The following is a 21,915-nucleotide window of genomic DNA, read 5'->3' on the forward strand; positions in this document are numbered from 1 at the left end:
CACTGTCATAATCTGATGTCTTGGGTCAATCAGAAACTAGCTCTGACAGTGTTGGGGTGAAAGTCTGAACTGAATGAGGGCTGTTTTTGAGACTAGAAGAAAGGGAAAACAGGCCCTAGACAGGAAACCATCCATTATAAATGCCTTTGCCTTGTATGCATCCGTAAGATTCATCCCTCTGTAGTTTGGTTCCACTACTTAGGCTCATGTCACTTTCCCTTGAGTTTTGAGGCTGTTTATACCACAGAAGACATTTTATTCACTTGGTTTGAATCCAGAAGCAGTGCAGACTCCACCAAATCCATTTCTGTATTTGCTCACTGGCAGGCTTAAGAGTCCAATCCTAGTGTTTAGTATGGTCCCCTCTGATGTCAAGGACCAAAAGCAGCTGGAAATCACTGACATGGAACACTATTTAAGGCCTGGGATTTGTGTCACATGTGGTGCTGACATTCTCCCTAGTGGTGATGGTGAGGGGTTTAGGGATATGCTATGGCATTATTCTATTTTTAGAAAGAGGTACACTAGGTGCAGAGGGCACCCTAATCTGAAGGTCTGGGACTGGAGAGCTGTTGGAAGATCATCAGAAATGAGATGGATGTCTTCTGGGAAGCAGCAGAGCATGGGTGTTAAGAATCTGGAGCCAGAATTCCTGGACTCAAAGCCCATTCCCCTTCTCATTAACTTTGTGAAATTGGGAAAGCTCCCTTTGTTGTTGCTCCAGACTTTTTAAATTGTGGTGAAATATACGACAAAATTTGCATTTTTGGTCTTTCTGAGTATACAGTTTACTGAGTATTAAATTACATTCACAGTGTTGTGCAACCTTTACCACTATTTTCAGAAATTTTCCATTATTCCAAACAGAAACTCTGTTTTCACTAAGCAATAACTTACCTGATCCTTCCCAAGCCCCTTGTAACCTTGAATCTACTTTGTCCCTGAGAATTTGCCTATTAGAGATATTTTACCTGAGCAGATTCATGATATTTGTCTTTTTATGTTTTATTTCAGTTAGCATAACATTTTCATGGTGTAATCCATGGTATAGCATGTAGCAGACCTTAGTGTCATTGTATGGCTGAATAGCATTTCCATTTTATGTGTGTATCACTTTCCTTTATCTGTTCTTCTGTTGATGGACAGATATTTCTACCTTTTGAACGTTGTGAATAATACTGTAGTGAACCTTGCCATGCTAGCATCTTTGGACAAGTTTACTCAATCTCTCTGTCCCTTGGTTCCTTCAAAGGCTTATGGTGAGGATTGAATGAAGCAATGTGTGTTAAACCTTCAGCATGTGGACTAGGAAAGGCTCAATAGATGTTTGGTATTTTATTATTATTATTGTTATTATTATTCAAAAAGCCACACTAGCCCTTGAGGAGACAGGATTTGTTTTCAGTCCTTCTAGTTTTTCAGAAGCTCACTTGATGTGTTTTCTTCTATTTCTGCCTTCTCCACACCTATATTTTTATAGATAAAACAAATTAGTACTTGTACTATTCTTCCTTCTTCCTTCACTCTTTTCTTACCTCTTTCTTTCCTTATTCCTTCTCTGAAATGAAGTCAGGCATTGAAATGCAGGATTTTACTTTTCAGACTGACTATTGGCTTTCTGGGACTTGGTAGGAGAGAGGACCACCCAATGGGCATGGGATTGGGAGATGCAGTTAGTTGTGGGACATGTTATAAATGAGTCCATCAGAGCTGTGGAACTGATAAGCTTGTGGAATCATAGTTTCTGCTTTAGTGATGATGATAATGATAATTAAGAAGAAGAACATACTTGTCATTTATTTAATACTTATCAGTGTCAGTTACATTAGAAATATTTCCTCATGGCTGGGTGTGCTGATTCATGCTTGTAATCCCAGCACTCAGGTGAATTGTGAGTTCAAGACCAGTCTGGGCTACATAGTAAGTTCAAGGACAGCCTAGGCTACATAGCAAGATCCTGTCTAAAAGAAAGAAACAAAGAAAAAAAGAAAATCAGAAATATGTTCTCATTTAATACAGAAAACATTTGAGGTAGGATTTATTATCGACATTTGTCAGATGAGGGGAGTGAGACTAGGAGAAACTACATCAATCAGCTCTGGAGTTGACTTTAATTGTAATGACAGGTAGGAACACCATGCCAATCCTTCTATAATCAGTACTGGCTATGGGCCAACTACTAATGATAAACGAGTAGATGAATTAGTGCTGGCTCCATGGCTATATGACACCTACCTTGCCAAAACAGGAACACTGCTTGCCCTTAGATTCAAACAGCAGTGCTTTCTGTGGTCTCAGTAGAATTCCACATTTTCCCATTGAATCTAGCTCAGATCTTCTGATTCTAATGGGGCTTTGATGCTTTGGCTCTGATTTGTTTTTCTGAAGGTAACTACTTCAAACCTTCACTGTTCTCATGACACCTCAACAACACCTTCCATTATCACTCTAAGTATTTGACCTCCTTTCTTAAGGAAAGGAGGTCACAAGACATTAGCTATTCACATTCCCTAACCTTAGCTCCTCACAAATGCGTTGCCACCCACATCTACCCGTAGCTGGACAAATTGAGGCATCACCCCTCCTGCCTCTGCATCTCACCCCCACACGTTGCTTCTAAGACCTAGCACAATGTATTTTGTTCTGATTTCTCATTCTTTTCCTGTTGATTCTTTTTCCTGAGTCATTAAGCATGCCCAGGTTTCTTGGGTCTCACACAAAGCCATACAACTCCACAAAATAAGCAACACTAGCTTTAAGTGCTCCTTTAGTGGACATCCAATCTTCTTTCCCCCTTCTTAAGTCTTTTCAGGGATTATTAATTTTCTCCATTTCTTCATTTCTCAAGAATTTCTTAATCTGCAGAAATGTGGCTTTTGTCAGTCAACTACAACCACTCTTTTTAAGCTTAATATTAACTTGCTAATTTCTAAAACCAATTAACAACTTTTCATCTTTGATTTACTAGATTTTTTCTGCTGTATTTGACAAGGTTCCCCACTTCCTTATTCTTGGGGCTCAGTTTTATTTATGATGCCTCATCTTCTTGGTTGTCTTGGGACCTTTTGCTTATTCCTTCTTGGAGCATCCTCATAGTCTTGTCTATCTCCATTCCTTTCTTTCCTACAGATATGTCCCAGGATCTCATTTTTTTTCACCAGAACCATACATTCTGAGCAACCTTATCCCCTGGAAATCATTTTCTTTACCCACTCTGGGTTACAGGATCTTCCCAGGGCTAACTTGTGAGACTTATTCCTTTGTACCAAACCTGTCTGTTTTAGCATATTGTGAGATTTCAGACAAGAGGTCTGTCTCTTATCTCTGTTTCTCTAACATTCAACTGAGAATTTACTATAAAATAGATATTCAATAAGTGCTTTATGAGTGAATAAATGACATGGCAAAATTCTGCCAGTAGTTTTCGAACATTTTTGTCTTGAGAGCTCTTTATACATTTAAAAAATACTCTAAAAACTTGTTTATGTGGATAATACCTACCAATATTTACCATATTAGAAACTTAAACTGAGAAATTCAGAGTATTGTACAATTTAAGATACTATCATAACAAGTACCATATTAACAAAGCCCTTATATTTTTATGAAAATAATTTTCTTAAACAATACATGTGAAAAGTGGTTTGTTTTACAAAGCCGTTTTAAATCCCTATAAAATAAAGCTTAGTAGATAATGGCTCAGTTCTCATTGTTGCTTCCACATTCACATTTGTGGAGATACATTATTCAATGAAGAAAACCCAGCTTCACACAGAACCATATTTACAAAAGTATTTTATTAGTCTCTTCAGATAGCTGTGGATATTCTTCTGTGATTTTACTCCAAATTCAGCTAGTACCTAAAAGTTGGTTACAATGTGGGATCTGACACCCTGGGAATGAACTCTTTTTTTGCACTTTGTCACACTAAACCCCATTGGTCTACCTTGTCTTTTGTATAGAAATGTTACCCATATATGTTTTCTAACATACTACACTGGTCATTTTAAAAGCACTGGCTTACTGAATTATATAGATCTTGCAACTGTTGATCAAGGTGATTTCATTAAGCAATGTAAAATATGGTGATATTCATGAATACTGCCACCCTTCTCTCCAGAAAAGTATGTGAGCATTGGGAAGCTGCCAAGCTCATAGTGGCAGACACAAGTTTTACAAATTTTATTTTTTCATTTAAAAATATCAGCACTGCTATTGTGCCATCAATAAAAATGTGAACACAGAAATAGGCAGATACTGTCTTAGTATTTTAGTGAGAACAGTCTTGGCCTTACGCATCGCCTTAAAGGGTTGTGAGAACCCTGTGGCTCCATAGACTACACTTTGGGGACCAATGGGCTAGAATTAAGTAGGATGCATTGGCTTTGGTATTTTGCTGTCCATGTGAAAGAAACATATTCCGAAACTGTGTATTTTAAGAATAGTGTACACACATTGATTCATTTGGACACATTGAAGCCTGAGTTAAGGCCATGACCCTGTAGGGGAAAAAATGAACTGGGCCACTTCCAGAGAACAGCTTCTGAGAGTTGATTTCAAAGACGGTTTTGTTTTATGGTGTATCTGCACATCCCCTTAAAGGGAAACACCACGGAGTTGGTTGAGTGGCTCAGGAAACAATTATGACCATTGCTGTGGCTCCCACATCAAAGCCGAGTGTAGGACAGATGTCTGTCAGAGCCACTGCCGGTGAGATCAGCAGATAGCTTGTGGGTCAGTGGGAGGTATCATCTGTAGACAGCCTGGGTCACATAGCTGGGGCAGAGAGACTGTAGCCGGCGGAAGTTACAGGGGAAGCCAGTGGAAGGAAGAGCAGAGCTGGTCTCTCTTCCTTCCATCTCCATGGAGTCCTTGTCTAAGTTTCCATGAACATGTAATATATAGCAGGCTGTAGTTGCTGCCTGTTGTGCATTTGTCCTGAGCTTCCTATGTCTAGTTCTTTCTCATCCATTATCCTGTTGGGTTTTTTTCATCCCATTATGAGAGTCAAACAAGGCACACTGTATCCTCATTTGTTAGAAATAGAGGCTCAGACAGAAGGGTGTTGTTCAAGGTCACAGAGTGAGTCTTGTGATAACTCACCCGAGGACACAGACAGTGGGTGGTACTAGCATTTAGACATTTCCAGATTTCAGTGCTCCAAAAACTCTCTCCATTATACCAGATGTATATTTTCTGAGGCGTCCTCAGGCTCTGTGTGTGTGTGAGTGTGTGTAAGAGTGAGAGAGACAGAGAGAGACAGGAGACAGAGATCTGAAAGAGCAGCCTGCTCCTCTTTCAGGTCTGCACAGAAGTACTGTCCCTGGACCTTGGACTTTCCAGGTCAGGATCTGCCTGGTCATGTTAGGAAGAGAAGGGTGGAGGCAGGGGGCTACTTAGATCTAACTAGTAGGCGTCCTTGAGAAAAAAAAAGGCAGACTTTGACTTGGAGCTGCTAGATTTGTTGGTCTCCTGCTGCGTTTGAAGGGTGATGTAACCACTCAGCAGGCACCCCACCCCCATTCCTCTGCACCATGCCACAGACCAGGGTGAAATATCTGTACTTGCTGATCTCAGCCTTGTCAAAGTCTCTGGGAAGTCCTGACATCTAGAAGCTTCATGATTATAACCTGCCTCATTATATTTTATTAGGTGGCCAGGTCATCACATGGCTTCCCGTGGCTGCTGAAGGTAACTGTACCATTTTCCTGGGGAATGTGTCTGGAAGCAGGAGAAAACAAATTCTCAGCTACATTGCATGTTACAGGCTGCCTGGTTCAACTCTCTCAGGCTCTGTTCTCTCACACTGAACAGCCTGCCTTACCACCCAATTGGCTGAGCTCAGCCCTTAAACTGTTTGAAGTTTTATTTCCTTCTATTCTTGCTATCTCAATGGGCAATCGCTCCCAGAACATTTTGTAACAAATAGCATTTTCCGTTTTGCGAGCACATAGACCCTTGGCTTGCAGCCTGCTTGTCTTTGACAGCTTAGCTCATCCCTCTCCCAACAAGAACCTCTTTCTTTTTGTTTTTAAAAATGCTATGATTTGCTTTTGAGGACCTCAGGTGTACAGCCTCGAGCTTCGGCCACACTGACACCAAGACTTATCTTCTATTTTATTTTTTCTCCTATCTCTATCCCATTTTCTCCTGCCACACGAGACTACTTGTACTAAAAGGTCTGAAATTCCATGTGCTGTGTTTGCAACTTTGAGCCTTGTAGGGCCCCAGAGGTCTAGCTGCAAGTTCCTCTGCTCTTGCCACAGATGACTCTCTTCAGTGGGAACAGCTTCCCATCTGGCTAGCTCCCCCATCAACTGGACCAGCTGCATTCAGACCCTCAACTGAATGTGCCAGCCCATGATTCTGTTTTCCCAGGAAACCAGAGGACACCCTGTCTCCCTGTTACCACAAAGCCTCTTCTGGTTCACTCTGCAATCCCACAGGGCTGTGTATGATGTATAAGTATCCTTCTTTTTCAGGCTGTGAAGAAAGGTGATTCATAAATTGCTGTCCTTATCATCTGTCGAGTGTGGGGGAATCCCTGTGTTCCCCTAGGGCCTGAAGAGTGGATGAATAGACCAGCACTCTGGTGGGTATCATACACATACTTCTAAACTTTTACCTAAACATATGTATGGCCATTTAAAACAATATGCTTTTACTTTGCATGTGGTGATGCCTAAAACTCACTTTCTCACCTTAGTACTTGCTCTCTGGGCCCTGCTCATATCCCTTTGGCACTTACTGTTCCTAGATGTGCCAGGGACACATCTACTGCTGCTCCTGGGGCTTTTTGAGGGCTTCTTCTGGTGATAAGGATAGGCAGCCTGGAAGTTCAGGATCCTTAATCAACATGGCTATCTATCATCTCCCTTACAGCTTGGAGGCATGCTCCAGGCAGTGATCAGGGCAGAAGGACAGATCCTATTGCCCTCAAAGGTATCTTGTTCATTTACCAACTCTTCCTTTTCCTTCTGTGTCTCACTTTCTCTCTCACCTACCAGTGCATCTGAGGTTACTGCCTGAGTAGGTGAGTTGTTCTCACATCCATGACTTGGGTTCATGCTTTATACTCATGATTGCACTTGCAAAGGCCACATGTTGCTCTATTTAAACACATTTCAGTGTGTCTGTCATTTGTTGCATGGAATCCCAACATAAGTTCATGATGACAAGTTACACATCTATTTCCTAGTGATAGACATCAAGATTACTCATAATCTCCCTGCTGCTAGAACAACTCTGGGCTGGCCTGCTAGGATGACTCTCTCTGTTGATGGGTGCAATGGGTGAGCCAGGCTCTCTGGGGTACATGCTCAGGCATGAGACTTGTGGGGCTCAGGAAGGGTATGCATGATTAATCTCACTGAGTGTTGCCAGACTTATCTCTGAAGGTGGCTACACTGCTTCATTCTCCCAGCAGCAAGGTGTGAGAGTTGACTCTCCTTGGCTCACAGGCTGAGCCAAGGGAAAAAAAACCAGACTAACATGGTGAGTGATGGGCAAAAAGATGATTGTGAATGATGGATACCTATGAAAGAAATAGATGATTGTGAATGATGGATACCTATGAAAGAAATAGATGATTGTGAATGATGGATACCTATGAAAGAAATAGGAAGGAGGGAAGAATAGGCAGAGGAAGAAGTGAAGCTGTGACACAGGCAGAGTGGCTGACCCGTGAGTAGCACTGAGGTGAGTGTTGCCTGGAACAGCATTCTACTTTGGACTGAAGTGGCCAGACCTTCATATCTTGCTTTAATCATTGCAGCTTATTCTAAACCTCAAGAAGCCTGCCTACTGGCAGCACTCCCCAGCTCACTTCCTGGCTGGGAATTGGGGCACACCCCTCCTTGCCAAGCTGATGTGTCAAAGAGCTATTTTATTATTATTTTATTTTATATTTCCTCAATCACAGATGAGCTCAAGCATCTCTTCTGTGCTCATTGAGAAAGTTGATATCTATCCAATAGGAACTATTAAAATAGTCACTGCTTGAGTTGCAAGTACTCCTCTCTACTTGCCAGGTCAACCCAAACCCTGCACAAAACACCCCTGGTGCTCCCCCTAATCCTGTATTCACAGGGATGCTGAGTACTGTAGGGTACCTCTGTGACACCGCTCAGTGACTCAGCCATCGTCTGTTCTAACTGGACAGTGCTGGCCCGTATCTTCCGCTCCCTGGTGGGAACGTCATCCTGAGTGTTAGCTATTTGTGGTTCCTTTTGTGTGAATTGCCTGTTTATAATCCCCTGTGTTGCTATGAGATTTCTAAGCCTCACACTAATTCACCCATCTCAGGCTTTAGGGCTATGTTGGTGGTGAGTGTGGGTGGGGTGGGAGGCACCTCCTTTGCAAGAATCAGCAGGTCTTCAGGCCAGGGGCCAAACAGCTTCAGGACCTAGGAGACAGTTGACTTGAGGAATCTGGACCCCTTAAGCTCATCATTGCCGAGGCCTGTTCTTGCCGGAGCATGAGTGGTCAGTGCTATACCTCAGATTGTCCTATGTCCTGTCCCAATCCTGCTGCTGCTTCCACACAGCCTTGAGCTACTCCTATGCTTCTCTCAGAGGGCCCCACCAGCCTCTCTGCCACTCTCCAGCCTCTCCCAGAAACACCTGTCATTACCCCAAATACACAAGCACAGCTTTCATTTCAAACCAAAACTCTGCCAAAATGGCTCATTGCCTATAGCATAAACTCCCTTAGTGCAGCTCCCAAGAACCTTCTTACCTGGTCTCAAACTCTCATCCTTGTCCCAATTCTTATCCCTTGTCAACCCACCGACCCCCTTTCTGTCTCTTTTCCAATCCAAGAATGGGTCTAGTGCTTCTGTGCCCTCTGACTTTCATTGTGTGGTTCCTTTCACCTTAAATGCCTTCATGTCCCTCCCTTCCTGGGAAGTTCTGGCTAGTGGGTACCTGTCACCGGCTACCTGCTGTATGAGGCTTTCCTGACTCATAGTGGCTCCCTCCTTGGGGCTTTCTCAACAGGTGAGTCTGAGGGTGAAATTAAGCAACTGACCAGGGGAGGAAAAAGGATCCCAAGGAAGAGTCTTCCTGGTCCAGGGAAGCCAGGAGAACATGGAAGGTCATGGTTTATATTTTCAACAGTTCAGGAAGGCTGGGCAGTAAGGTGTGTGTGGTATGTACATGTTGGGAGAATAGGTCAGGAGGCCAGAGATGAAATCAAAGATATGAGCAGAAGCCTTGGGGACAAAGTATGACTTACCTTCTTGCAATGTGAAGCTATTAAGTGAGTTCAGTAGATAACAATGCAGTCAACTCCTTGATGGGTTCATCAGTCTCACCTGGTGGGGGAGAGGTAGAAGATATCTTTTCAGCCAACTACATAGCTGGAGCCCTTTTCCAGAGCCCTTTGTGATGGTGAGCTCTCACTGACACTGGGAACAGGGACTGACCTTCCTTAGTTCTTGGAAACTGGATGCTTTGTTAATAGTTTTGGTCCAAAGGTCTTGGGACTTCTGGTTCAAGGCTAGCTGGACACAGGTGAGCACTACTAAGGCTTCAGAATGGTTTCAGAGGGCAAGGAGTGAGCATGTAAACCTTCTGACTTGGGGGAGATGAACAGTGAAGCTGAGACTCCACTGCCGTTTGGTTTGAGTTTCTGCTGAATATTTATTTCAAATGGCTTTCAAAGGTCAGGCTCTAACCAAGAGGCTGAAGGTGCCAGCAGGACAGGAGAGAAGGGCAGTGCCTTGCTTGAGCCCAAAAAGCCCCTGAGGGCAGAGCTGGTACTGGGGCCCCACAGAAGCCTATGTTTTCATTACTAAGCAACTTTAAGAACAGTGTGTTTGGGGAAAAAAGACAGTGGGGTAATAAGTCTGTAATAATGGGTGCCATGTGGAGGAAAGGCAATGTTACCCAGTGAAGAAACAGAAAACATGGTTTATATTTTCAACAGTTAGAGAAAGAAATGAAAACTGAATATTTGCTGCACCTGTGAAAACATATTTGATCATGATGGCAAGTCCAGCATTCTTAGTGCAGGATTCATATTTCATAACTCGTGTTCAAACAAGAAAAATGATTATAATGTTAAGTATTTCCTGAGTTTATTTTGATGGATGACAGAATAAGTACTGTATCTTTCACTCATTAAAATACAGATTGGTGTAATTTAATAAATGAACTTAATACACAGATGTTCCAGACTGTTTTAGCGGGCGTATATTAATCAACTTCTTTATATATGATCCTCTTTTATATTTTTTAAAGAAACTTGCAGGAGCCAAGAATTTATTAGATTTGCATGCTCTAAGATGAGTATCAGATATCAGGTACATGCAGGAGTGTATTAAGATGAAACGGAGCCAGAGCCTGCAGAGCAGCTGGGCCCCACAAGGATTGTCCCTGGACTCCCGGCAGGCTCTCAGGGTCGACTCAGAGCCCCAGTCCTGTGCCAGGTCTCAGGTCCCTGCTCAGTTTGACTGCTGCCTCTGTTAAGTCACTCAGAGGTGCCTCTGAGGACCCAGATGGGAGGTAGTGACCTTGGGCACCTTGATGGCCCAGATTGGGCAGTGGCTCTGTCTTGGGAAGAGGCCTGCAACCCAGTGGGAGACTCAAGGTCCCTTCCCAGGTTCCTGGTTCTTCCCTAAATGTCATGGTCTCTTCCCTCCATCCCACTCAGCAGCACATTTGGGGCTGGTGTTTTGTTCTGTCTGAGCTGACTTCACATGAGGGAAGCTTGTCTTGCTAATAAGACCACAAATCCCTGAAGGCAGGGGCTATGCTTCTCCATTTCCTACAACCTATGCTTCGTGAATTTGGCTATTCTGTTCCTATCCATACATCAGAAAACCAGGCCAACCTCCCATTGGACCTGCCTTTGGAAGGGGAAAACAGAGGACTGGTTCAGCTGTCCTGGAGGACACAGGATGGTGGAGGTTTGGCAGCATGAGGACACCATGTTAATTTATCTCTCTAGTTGGCAACTGGGCCTGAGAAAGAGAGATAAAGCTTGAAATGAGTCTGGAGACTTCACTTCAGCCACTGTCTTCTTTCTTTTGCAAATTCTGTTGAAAAGCGGCAAGGGGCTAGTGAAGGTTGTCTCTGGCTGACAGTGCTGGTAGGGAGGACAGAAAATGTGTCTTAGGTCAGTTGGCTAGCTAGCACATTTATACATACAGAGTACTTAGTTTATTCTTTGAAGCACCTTACACACTCCTTGTAGTTCCAGAACTATAGTTAAAGCCTGGATGTACCACACTGGATGGGACCCCTTCTGGGTTCATGTCATCTATTTCAGCGCCTCTCTCCTCATTAAGCCCCACACCTCCCACCATGGTCTATACAGGTTGACTTGTATGGCAGTTGTAAGACAAACTGCCACCCAGAATATAGGCACTAACATCCCTCCAGCACCCCCCACAAGGATGGGTGTTCACCAGTGGCTGCAGCCTGAGCTGGCTTATTCCTCCTGCAGCCCTCTCACCCCTTGGTGCTCATCAATCACACAGGCAAGTCCTGTGGGTGAGCAGTGGCTCTGCTGTCACATGCCTGTTTGTAATAAGCTCTGGCCATAATCATTAATCATTCGTTGGGGCTGTGGTTAGCGGCCCTCAGTCAAGTGGATGGTTTCAGGTTTTCCGGACTAAGTGGCTCTCTAGCAAGCATCCTCCCATTCCTTTCATGTCCAGTCATTTGATGTTCTGTGCATGCCGAGCTGGCCACTAAAGTCAGACTTTGTTCTGGAGGGGTGCTCTGAATGCTGCCCTCATGGGCAGTGGAAGAGAGGTCTTGGCTTTAGTCCCTTGTCTGCAAAGGAGGCAAGAGAGCAAGGGGCATGAGTCTTTCCTGAGCACTTCCTGGTGAGTGATCAGTGCTCTGCCATGGCATACAGATCTGAGAAAGAAGAAGGGAGTCACTCTTTCTCCTGTCTGCTGTTTAGGGACAGTGCTTATGCAAAATGGGTGACCAGCAAGACTGATTTTTTTTTTAGGGTCAAGAGGACTAGAACTATGGTCTGTCCTCTTATTAGGGTAGATGGTTGGAAGTCAGGTGATGGAGGAGATAACCCAAGGGATCAATAAGAACAGAGGCCACTGGTGAGGGCAAGTCTGGGTGCAAGGGGCTGCTTTGTGGTCCTGCTGTGAGGTCTGAGCTGGGCATTGAATGCAGACTGAAGCCATTGGATTGTGATTTGAAACATGGGCAGCAATGAAAATATTTTTATTCTGGAAGACGTGAGAAAAATTAACCTTCTATTTAAACTGAAGATGAAAGTATTTTCTGGAAATGGTCATAGTTGGGGTTTTCTACAGAGAATATCTACTCATCCTCCAGGTTCAGTTCAGGCACCAGCAACCCCTTGCAGCCTTTCCTGACTGCAGTAGCCTGCATGAATTACCCTTGCTGAGGATCCCACACCAGAGAGCTTTTGATGATGCTGTTCATTGCTTACTTGGAACTTGTTTTCTTGCAGAGCAAAGGTGAAGACCTGAGACTTGCTTCTGTCACTCACTGTCTTTCTAACTACCTTGATTTTTCCCTTTTGTAAGAGAGAAAAAATATGGCAAAGAACTTTGAGTGGCAGTAAATAGAATAAGTAAGATGATATGTGTAACATACTTACTATAGTGGCTGGCATGGAGTCCATGCTCAGACAAGGTTAGGCTCTCTCCCTCATCTGACCACATTCTGTCTACTTTCCTGTAAGCCACTGACAGGTAAATCTTCATAAGCAGGTGATGAGATCCATCCATGGTGCGGAATCCATGTGGTTAGTCCCCTCTGCATTTAGCTCTGTAACTGTATGGATGCTGGGCTCTGCCCCCCAGGACCACTGTGAACCCTGCCTCAGCAGATGCCCTTTATCAAGGACAAGGGCTGAAGTTGTCTGGGGCAGTGTGGAGATGTGCGAATCAAGTTTGTTTGTTTGTTTTTCTTATGAATGTTCTGATTAAGCCAGAAACTTCCTGAAGTCATACAATTCTCCTGTTCCCCAGAGAAGGATTTGAATATAATATCCTCTTGCTGGAAGGAAAATTAGAGATAATTAGTCTAGTGGTTTCAAACTTTGTAGGGAACTGGAACCATTTTTCAAATGAAATTTTATATGGAACCTTAAGCAACAAAAGAAGACTGAATGTTATGTTATGAATATATGCAAATTTATCATAGATTAATAATAAATTCATTAAATTATGCCGATAAATGTACATATTTTATAATTTCAAGCTTATAAAAAAGAAATAAAATGAATCACCTCAAATGTATTTGTTTATAATACTAGTATTTTAATGTACTTTTTAATAAACTCAAATTTATAACAAATAAAAGGCACAAGGAAGCTGTTTTCGTTAGCACAAAATGTAGAAAAAATGGTTGTTATAGTCACTTTTACATCATTTATTTTCATAATTCAATTCACTTCTGTATTTTGTTTTCATCATCTTGAGAAAATGTTAATTGCTCTCTGATCGTGTCCTCACCAAGTTTCACCTGTTGCAAGCTTCATCCCCAAATTTGTGTGTTAATGATAGTGGGGGTGGGGCCTCTGGGAGATAATTAGGGTAAGATGAGGTGGTGAGAGTGAGCTCCCCAGGTGACATTAGTAGAAGAGAGACCCAAGCTCACATGCGTGCTCTACCGTGACATGATTTTTTTTTGCCATGTTGTAACACAGCAGGAGACCACACCGGGTGCTGAGCAGAGGCTCTTGAATTTCCCACCCTCCAGAACTGTAAGCCAAATAAACTTCTGTTTTCTAAATAAGTTATCTGGGCTCAGATATTTTGTTATAGCAACAGAAAATGGACGAACACATCAGTTTACAGTGCTGAGTAGATGCAAATTATTAGTTTTGTGACAGTTCAGTCTTATTGCCTTTCATCTAATAAGACAAGTGGTAGGAAGAGTTCTGTGTTGAGACCTCCACAAAACAAGTAAACCTGGTCATATAAGTTGTCAGTTTGTATGATTGTTAAGGATGGCTATTCTACCTAGTATACTTTTAAGTCATAATATTATCAATAGCTTAAAATATATACTTTTAGTGGTACTGGGGTTTGAACTCATGCTTACCAGGCTCTCCCTCTTGAGCCACACCTCCAGCTCCTTTTTCCCTGGTTATTTTGGAGCAGGCTCTCTGCGATCCTATTTTATGCTTCCTACCATAGCTGGGATGATGGTGCATGTCCATCTTTTTTCCACTGAAATGTCTAGCAAACTTTTTTTTTCTGGGTCTGGCCTGGAACCACAATCTTCCTAATTTCAGCATCACAAGTGATTAGGATTCTAGGCATGAGCCACTGGTACCTGGTTTAAAATCTTTTTTAAATAGAAAAATTTGAAATAAGACATACCTGAAACCCATAAAGTCTTGGATCTACAGGATCTGAATCCCATAGTATGAAACCAGTGATTGAGTCCAACCCTGTTTATTACAGATGAGTAAACCAAGGCCTGGAATGTGACGAGGACATGTTAAGGCCACACAGAGAACTGGGTAGGGTGGGTGAGAATTTAGGCCTCCTATATACCACTCTAGACCTCAGTCAATCATATTTTCTATCTCTTTCCTAACTTGTATTATAAAAAAAAGTGTTTTGGTGTTGTTCTTTTTAATGTTAGACACCCCATTTTTATAGATTGGTTTGTATTCTGGACCTTCTTACAATCTAACGAGGAGCATAAAACAGACTACTTATTGGAATTACCAGTATAATCCAGAAGTTTCCATTAGTGTCTTCCCATCTCACCAAGAGAATTTTGTCTTGGTGATAGATGATTAAAATGGATTTGGCCAGCAGGACCTGCATAGCAATGCTGACTTGATGTTTGTTCATCTGTTAGAAGAGTAAAAAGCAAAGCTGGTAATTTGTGTTAACTAAGCACCTTCAATTTAAGAACTCAAGGGAAAGGGTGGGGATCAGAACATTCTTTCGTACAGCTGTCCCGGATCCTCAGGATGATTTGTGTTGTTAAGGAGAAATTCTAATAGTGTTGAGCGTATGGAAAAGTTTAAGGCAAAGATGATGGGTCACTTTCCAAGTGTTCGGGTTGAATATCAAGAGCTGTGCAGTTTCCTTTCTTAAACTTCTGCTTTTCTCAGCAATGCTGTCTCATACAGTGCCTCCACAAGCTGAAAAAGTGACCTCCACAGATTCTCAGCTCACAGATGACACCTCCCCAGTGAACCATAACTAGGGAGTGTCACAGAGACACCTAAATGGCCTACTCTTCACCCAAGATGGCAAGAAAAGACCTTGCACTTGGACATTTTTGAGTGCTCAGTTACAGCTGCTACTGTGTTCAACCTCTCACTTTTGCCCATGAATTCTGTCTGACAGAGGCTCAGCACTCAGGTCCAAGTAGCCTTTTAAGGTTTACCCCTTTCATCTTAAGGCATCCCCATCTAGGATGGTTCTTACCTATAGGGAGAAGAGGAGGATAGTCCTCATCAGACTTCTCCAGTCCCAGGCATTCCTCCTCTACCTGCTCATCTTAGAAGCCTGGAAGCCCCTTCTCAGGAGACAGAGCCTGTCCTACCCTGATTGATACTCCAGAAGAGGGGGCTAACGGTCTGACAGGTTGGGGTAAGTGGCTGTCATTGCCTCTTCTTTGAAAGAAGACATTTTCCCATATATACAAGTGCTTGGAAGGCTGGGATTGTAGGACAGAGCCTCCAAAAGGGGAAGAGAGGACAAAGCAAGACAAAGTTTGAGGGACTCAGATATGTGGGCTACCTGGTCTATAGTACCTTAGGAAAAGGAAGGTAAAGAAAGAGTCCAAGTCCATGGGGCATTTGAGGGGAGTGTTGTTTTCTGCTCCTTGGGCTAAGTAACTGCCCTTAACAGTCCTTAGCCACTAAATGCAATGGGTGACTCTTCAACTTGCAAGAAAGCCTCTCTTCATAAAAAGGCTCAGAGCTGGTCCTTCTTAAAGAACCAATTTTGAATAGGATTAGATTCACATATACAAAAAGTGATTTCCTCTCACACCTTCAAGAACACATCTGTTATGCAAAGCAGCATTCTAATTGGGTCTCAAAGGTAATTAAGCAAAACCAAATTATTTGTTCCCTGTTAATAATGTGGGAATGATCCTGCCAAGTAAATGATGTTTGCTAATTATGAATGATGCTGCATTTGTCTCCTTATAGATATAGGGACCTGCAGAGAAGGAAAGAGAAAGAGAGAGGGCAGCAGGAGAGAGAGAAATGCGAGTTTGCTGGTTTTGAGCTCTGGGCACCACATGTGACTTTGAGTTTAGCTAGTCCAGTATGTGCAGTACAGTGATGTCCTGTAACTAAAGTTATCCTTTGAGACCAACATGTGCATCATTACAGCTGCTCCTGACCACAGCTGTAGATGATGAACTCCACCCCCCACAATTTTCTTGGCTGATTAGGAACATCTTCCCTTCATGGTCATGTCTCTTCTTTATTGGAGGCAGAAACTTTCTTGCACATGAAGAGTTAAATGCAAGCATGGCAAAACAAACAGGGGTCCAACTGCTTGCCAATGAGTCTTTAAAAATAATCCCTCTTTTTTTGGAGCCTTGCTTGACCTTTAGTAGGAGGGGGTGGAAATGTCCCCAGGAAATCTCAAAAAACCTCAGAGGTCGATATTGAGAAAGTTTCAGAGAACTGGATTTTTGTTTGTATTCTGCAGGCAGAGAGTATCAGATGGATTTTTAACATACTTTTGACAGATAAGTATAATCTTAAAATGGTTGGCTTCTTATTTTGGGTGGCATGTTTTTTCACTAAAGGTATTGCAAGCCCAGGCTGAAGTGTTTCAGGACACCATGATGGAATCCTGAATGGATGGCAGTTTCAAAGAAATTATGAAGAACAGTTGCTTACAGCAGGATCCCTGTGTGTTGAGGCAAGCTGCCTAGAGTCTCACTCAAGGCTTTCTCTTCTGTAAGACAGGGTCATGAAAAAGCCCTACCTACATCCCTCAGTGAAAACTGAATGGGACATTAGAAAGCACACACCTTGTAGGCAAAAAGAAGTCTGCAATTATTTAGCAGCAGGAACCTGGGAGGGCAGGGTGGAGAGGGGTGTGGAGGTATAGGGGTGGATATGAGGAATGAGAGAAGATGAATGCAGGAGAACTTGGGTTAACACCCAAGATAAATTCATAAATGGTCTTCACTTAGAGTCTTGGCACTTCAGGCCACCCTTCTATTCCAGCCTTCTGTTCTAGCCTTAGAGACTTCTGGATCAACAGGAATTACAAGTAGCTGCTGAAAATGAGCCAGTATATTAATTTCCTCAGAGTTCCCCAAGCATGTGAGCAGAGATGAAATGGGGAAAGGTGAAGGGGTCAGGTGAAGCCTTTACATTTCTGAAGTTCTTGCTGTCTAGTTCCCTCTGTGGTGTGGAGCAGAGGGTGCTGTGGATACAGTGAGAGCAGCAGAAGAAGAATGGCAAGAGCCAGGAAAGCTGGGGTATATTTTGAAGGTGGCTGAGATGATGAAAGCTGACAAGCACTGTGAAATCTGGACCCAGAATTCTGGAGGGAGGGGTTGGTAACTAGTCATCAGCATTCAACTGGCTTGGCCCTGACTTAGAAATCATAAGTACTAACCTCCCATGAGTCACATAAACAGAGACTATAGAGCTCATGAATCCCAAGTCTGGGCTGATATCAGGGCCATTAGTAAATTTGAGATCCCTGAAATCACTGGACTGGGTGACTGGCTAACGGTGGTACTCAGCACCAACTCATTTCTCTTTCCTCCTCCCTTCACTCCCAGAAGAATCCAGGACTCTGGTCCAGTTAACTCCCCAACAGAGGTCAGGGCTAGAGCTCTCCAAGGTGCTGATGGCCTGGGCCAACTCTCCCAGAGGGCACATTACCCTCTAATATGCCTTGAAGCCTATTTAGGCCACCTGGGAGACCTTTCTTTGTCACCATTCTTATGGCTAGGATGACCCTCGTCTTGGCTTGAGTGGAAGAAGTTGCTGCTGAGGCTGCCCAGGTTGGTATGGGAAGAGTGACCAAGGTCTCTGAGCAGACTGAGAATTTATGATAATGAGTCTTAAATCTGCTTGGAGGATCCTGGCTTAGTAAAAGCCTTAGCAACAGCTATGTCTAGAATCAGCTATGACCACGCCAGTATGCTCTCATCATCTCTTAGATGTAGGAAAATGCTGCTTTTATCAAAAGTCTAAACATGGGTAGTTAAATGTGGACATGACTACTTGGGGCATCCTCTTGATAGACAGTAGGTGTGAATGGCGAAGCCAGTTAGGGCCATTTGAGTTTGAACTACTAAAAAGCCAGAGATGGGTACTGAATAGGGCAATGAATTATCCCTGAGAAAATCCTAAGAGGTCACCTAGCAGAACTTAGTGGTCAGTGGATATGGAGGTAGGAGTGGGAGAGAAGAGTCATCTTTGACCCTCAAGCTAATGGTCAAAGTAATTGGACAGGTGGTAACACCAATCACCAGGAGAAGTATCAGAGGTTCTTTTGGAGGGGGTGGGGAATGAGTCATCTAGTTTACATGTGTTGAGTGTGAGATACCAGTACTTTCATATGGGTTGCCTAGTAAGAGTTGTTGGAACCCAGAAGAGAGGTCTGGGGTTGTGTTACAGATTTAAAAATCACTGGAGAAGAGGATATGGTTTAAGAGAAGAGAAATTTTGTATCCTGCTATTTTGCTGAAGGTGTTTGTGATGGCTAGGGTTTTTTTTGTGGATTTTTTTCTAGGTCTTTTAGATATAAGATCATGTTATCTGCAAATAGAGATAATTTGACTTCTTCCTTTCCTATTTGTATTCCTTTTATTTCTTCTTTCTGCCTTATTGCTCTGGCTAGGAATTCTAAGACTATGTTTAATAAGAGTGGAGAGAGTGGACATCATTCTCTTATTCTTGACTTTAGAGGAAATAGTTTCAGTTTTTCCCCATTTAGTGTGATGTTGGCTATAGGCTTATCATATACAACTTTTATTATGTAGAGTTACATTCTTTCTATTCCTAGTTTTATCGGAGCTTTTATTATGAAAGGATGTTGAATTTTGTCAAAAGCTTTTTCTGCATTTATTGAGATGATCATATGGTTTTTGTCTTTGCTTCTGTTAATATCCTGTATTACATTTAATGATTTGCATATGCTGAACCATCCTTGCATCCCTGGAATGAAACTGACTTGATCATGGTGTATGATCTTTTTGATATGCTGTTGAATTCAGTTTGCCAATATTTTATTGAGAATTTTTGCATCTAAGTTCATTAAAAAGATTGGCCTGTAATTCTCTTTTATTTGTAGTGTCCTTATCCGGTTTTGGGATGAGTGTTACTGGCTTCATAGAATGAGTTTGGCAGTGTTCCTTCCCTTTCTATTTCATGACCTCATTCCTGTTAGAATGGCTATCATCAAGAACACAAGCAACTGTAAATGTTGGCGAGGATGTGGGGGGAAATGAACCCCGCTACACTGTTGATGGGAATGTAAATTAATAAATTAGTACAACCATTATGGAAAAGAGTATGGAGGCTCCTCAAAAACCATATGATCCAGCAATACCATTCCTGGGCCTATACCCAAAGGAATGTAAGTCAGATTACAATAAAGGAACCTGCATACCCATGTTTATTGCAGCATTATTTACAGTAGCTAAGCTATGGCTTAGCCAAGATGCCCCACTACTGACAAAGGGATTAAGAAAAATGTGTTATTTATGTACAATGAAATTTTATTCGACCATAAAGAAGAATGAAATTTTGTCTTCTGCAGGTAAATTGATGGAACTAGAGAACATCATCTTAAATGAAAGAAAGCCAAATGCTGCAGTTTTCTCTCATATGTGGAATATTGACCTAATACAAATACAAGCAATGTTATAAAAAAGAGGTCACACTGAGTGGAGGTCACATATGAGAGAGGGAGAGTAAAAGAAGGAAGTTAAGAAGGTGAATATGGTTGATGTACTTTCTATACAAGAATGAATACAGAATTTTTAAGCCTGTTGAAATAACCATAAGAAAGGGACTAAGATAGAAAGAAGAAAAATAGAGGAGGCTAACAATTTCGGGTTATAATACATACATACATATGTACATACATATATGTATATATATATATGGAAATGTCACAAGGAAACTCCCTGTATAGCTATCTTAAACAAACAAAAATGTCCTTAAAAAAAACAACAAAAATCAGAGAACAGGAGGGCAGAACAGGTCCTGTCTGGGGGGTTGGTACCAGTGGGAGGGGTGGATGTGGGGGAAAGGCGTAAGAGGATGAATATGGCACAAATACTGTGTACACATGTATATAAATGGAAAAATGGAACTATTCCAGAAATATGGGGAAGGGGAATAAAGGAGAATGATGGAGTGGCAAATTCAAGTATGATATATTTGATATAGTGTAAGAACTTTTGTAAATGCCACAATACACCCAGCACAACAACAATAATAAACAAACAAACAAACAAGCAAATAAAAGAAAATGTATGTTGTGAGAGGAGAAGAGGGTAGAGAACAAAATTGTGGTGGAAAGTTGATATTTTCTGGGTGTTCTGAGGCACAGGTGCCTGACCATAAATGAGCCTGCTCAGGGATCTCACCAGCTTCACGCCATTATAATCTTTCCTTTTTCACTAACCTATAGCCACAGAGACCCTTTTATTATTTCATGCCAAGCTTGTTCCCCACTCATGGCCTTGCATTTGTTATTTCTTCTGCCAGGGAACTTCTCCCTGTGCCTCTACAATGTACGGGTACATGTTTATCATGTGTCATCTCAAATGAAACCTCAAAATAAATCTTCCCTGATAAACTTATTTATACAGTAGTCATAAGTTTCTCTCTATCAAAGCAGTCCTGTTTTATTTTTCCTGTAGCACCTATTATGACTGAAAAATTATATTCTACTGTCATTTGCTTTTTACCATTGTTTCTCCTAATCCAACAAGGAGTCTCTGTAAAGGACTCATTTGTTGTATTTACTGTCATATTCTCACATCTTTGACCAGTGCCTGGAACATAATAGCTACTCCATGAATTTAGTTTAATGAATGAAAGAACTGTAATATAGGAAAACTGGAAAGTATGAGATTTGGTTCAATAAACATTTATTGAGCATATGTCATCTGTCAGGAGTTGGGATACTTATCAGAGTTGTTAATAAATAGACATCATCCCAAGAATTTGGGAATTTTAATCCAGAGGACAAGATAGATGTATGAACATGTTTTTTTTTCCCTTTAAAAAAAATTTTTGGTACAGGGTTTCACACTGTAGGTCAAGCCAGCCTAGAACTCATCGTCCTCCTGCCTCTACCTTCCAAGTGCTGTGATTACAAACAGGTGCCACCATGCTGCCTGAACACATACTTTTAAGTAGAAAAATTCTACTAGAGAAACAAATGCCAGAAATTGTTGGAGTTTAGGGAATAGGGGCCTTGCAGAATGTGGAAATCATGGGAAGCTTCCTGTAGGAAACAGAGTCTTGAGGGAAGAATCAGAGTTAGCCAGGTGGGTAGGTATGAATGAAGAATATGGAAAAACCATGACAGTGTAGTCCTGGAGGGGACAAGAAGAGGATGAATCAAGAGTACTGGAATGTCTTTGAAAAGAAGATAAGTGATTTCCTTGGAGATTAAAAGGAATAAGAGGAAAATTAGTGTAAACATGGATATATTTGTAGGTGTATTTGTGGATATAAGAGAAAGCTGTTCACATGGGTTTCCCTACTAGGATTCTAGGATTCTGTGGGTATTTGTCCATGAGTGCTAGGACCAGTCAGAAGAATTCAGCTTATCCTTATCTCAACCAGCAAAACCCCTTGTTCCTTCCTATTATTGCTTATACTCTCTCTACAACAAAATTAGAGATAAGGGCAAAATAGTTTCTGCTGGGTATTGAGGGGGGGAGCGGGAGGGGGTGGAGTGGGTGGTAAGGGAGGGGGTGGGGGCAGGGGGGAGAA

At 42.2% G+C, this 21,915-nt stretch overlaps 1 long non-coding RNA gene across 1 annotated transcript in view; it reads left to right on the forward strand.

Moving 5' to 3' along the window:
- Window positions 1–5,571: 5,571 nt before the first annotated feature.
- The window catches only part of LOC141415011 (uncharacterized), a 67,429-nt gene continuing 51,085 nt past the window's right edge, over window positions 5,572–21,915 (forward strand). The window contains exons 1-2 of the long non-coding RNA XR_012440030.1: window positions 5,572–5,691; window positions 6,483–6,592. This is a non-coding gene — a long non-coding RNA (uncharacterized lncRNA). The remainder of the gene's footprint in view (window positions 5,692–6,482; window positions 6,593–21,915) is intronic.

Source organism: Castor canadensis, chromosome 12 (genome assembly GCF_047511655.1).
Source record: "Castor canadensis chromosome 12, mCasCan1.hap1v2, whole genome shotgun sequence".
In the NCBI taxonomy this organism is placed as follows: Eukaryota; Metazoa; Chordata; class Mammalia; order Rodentia; family Castoridae; genus Castor; species Castor canadensis.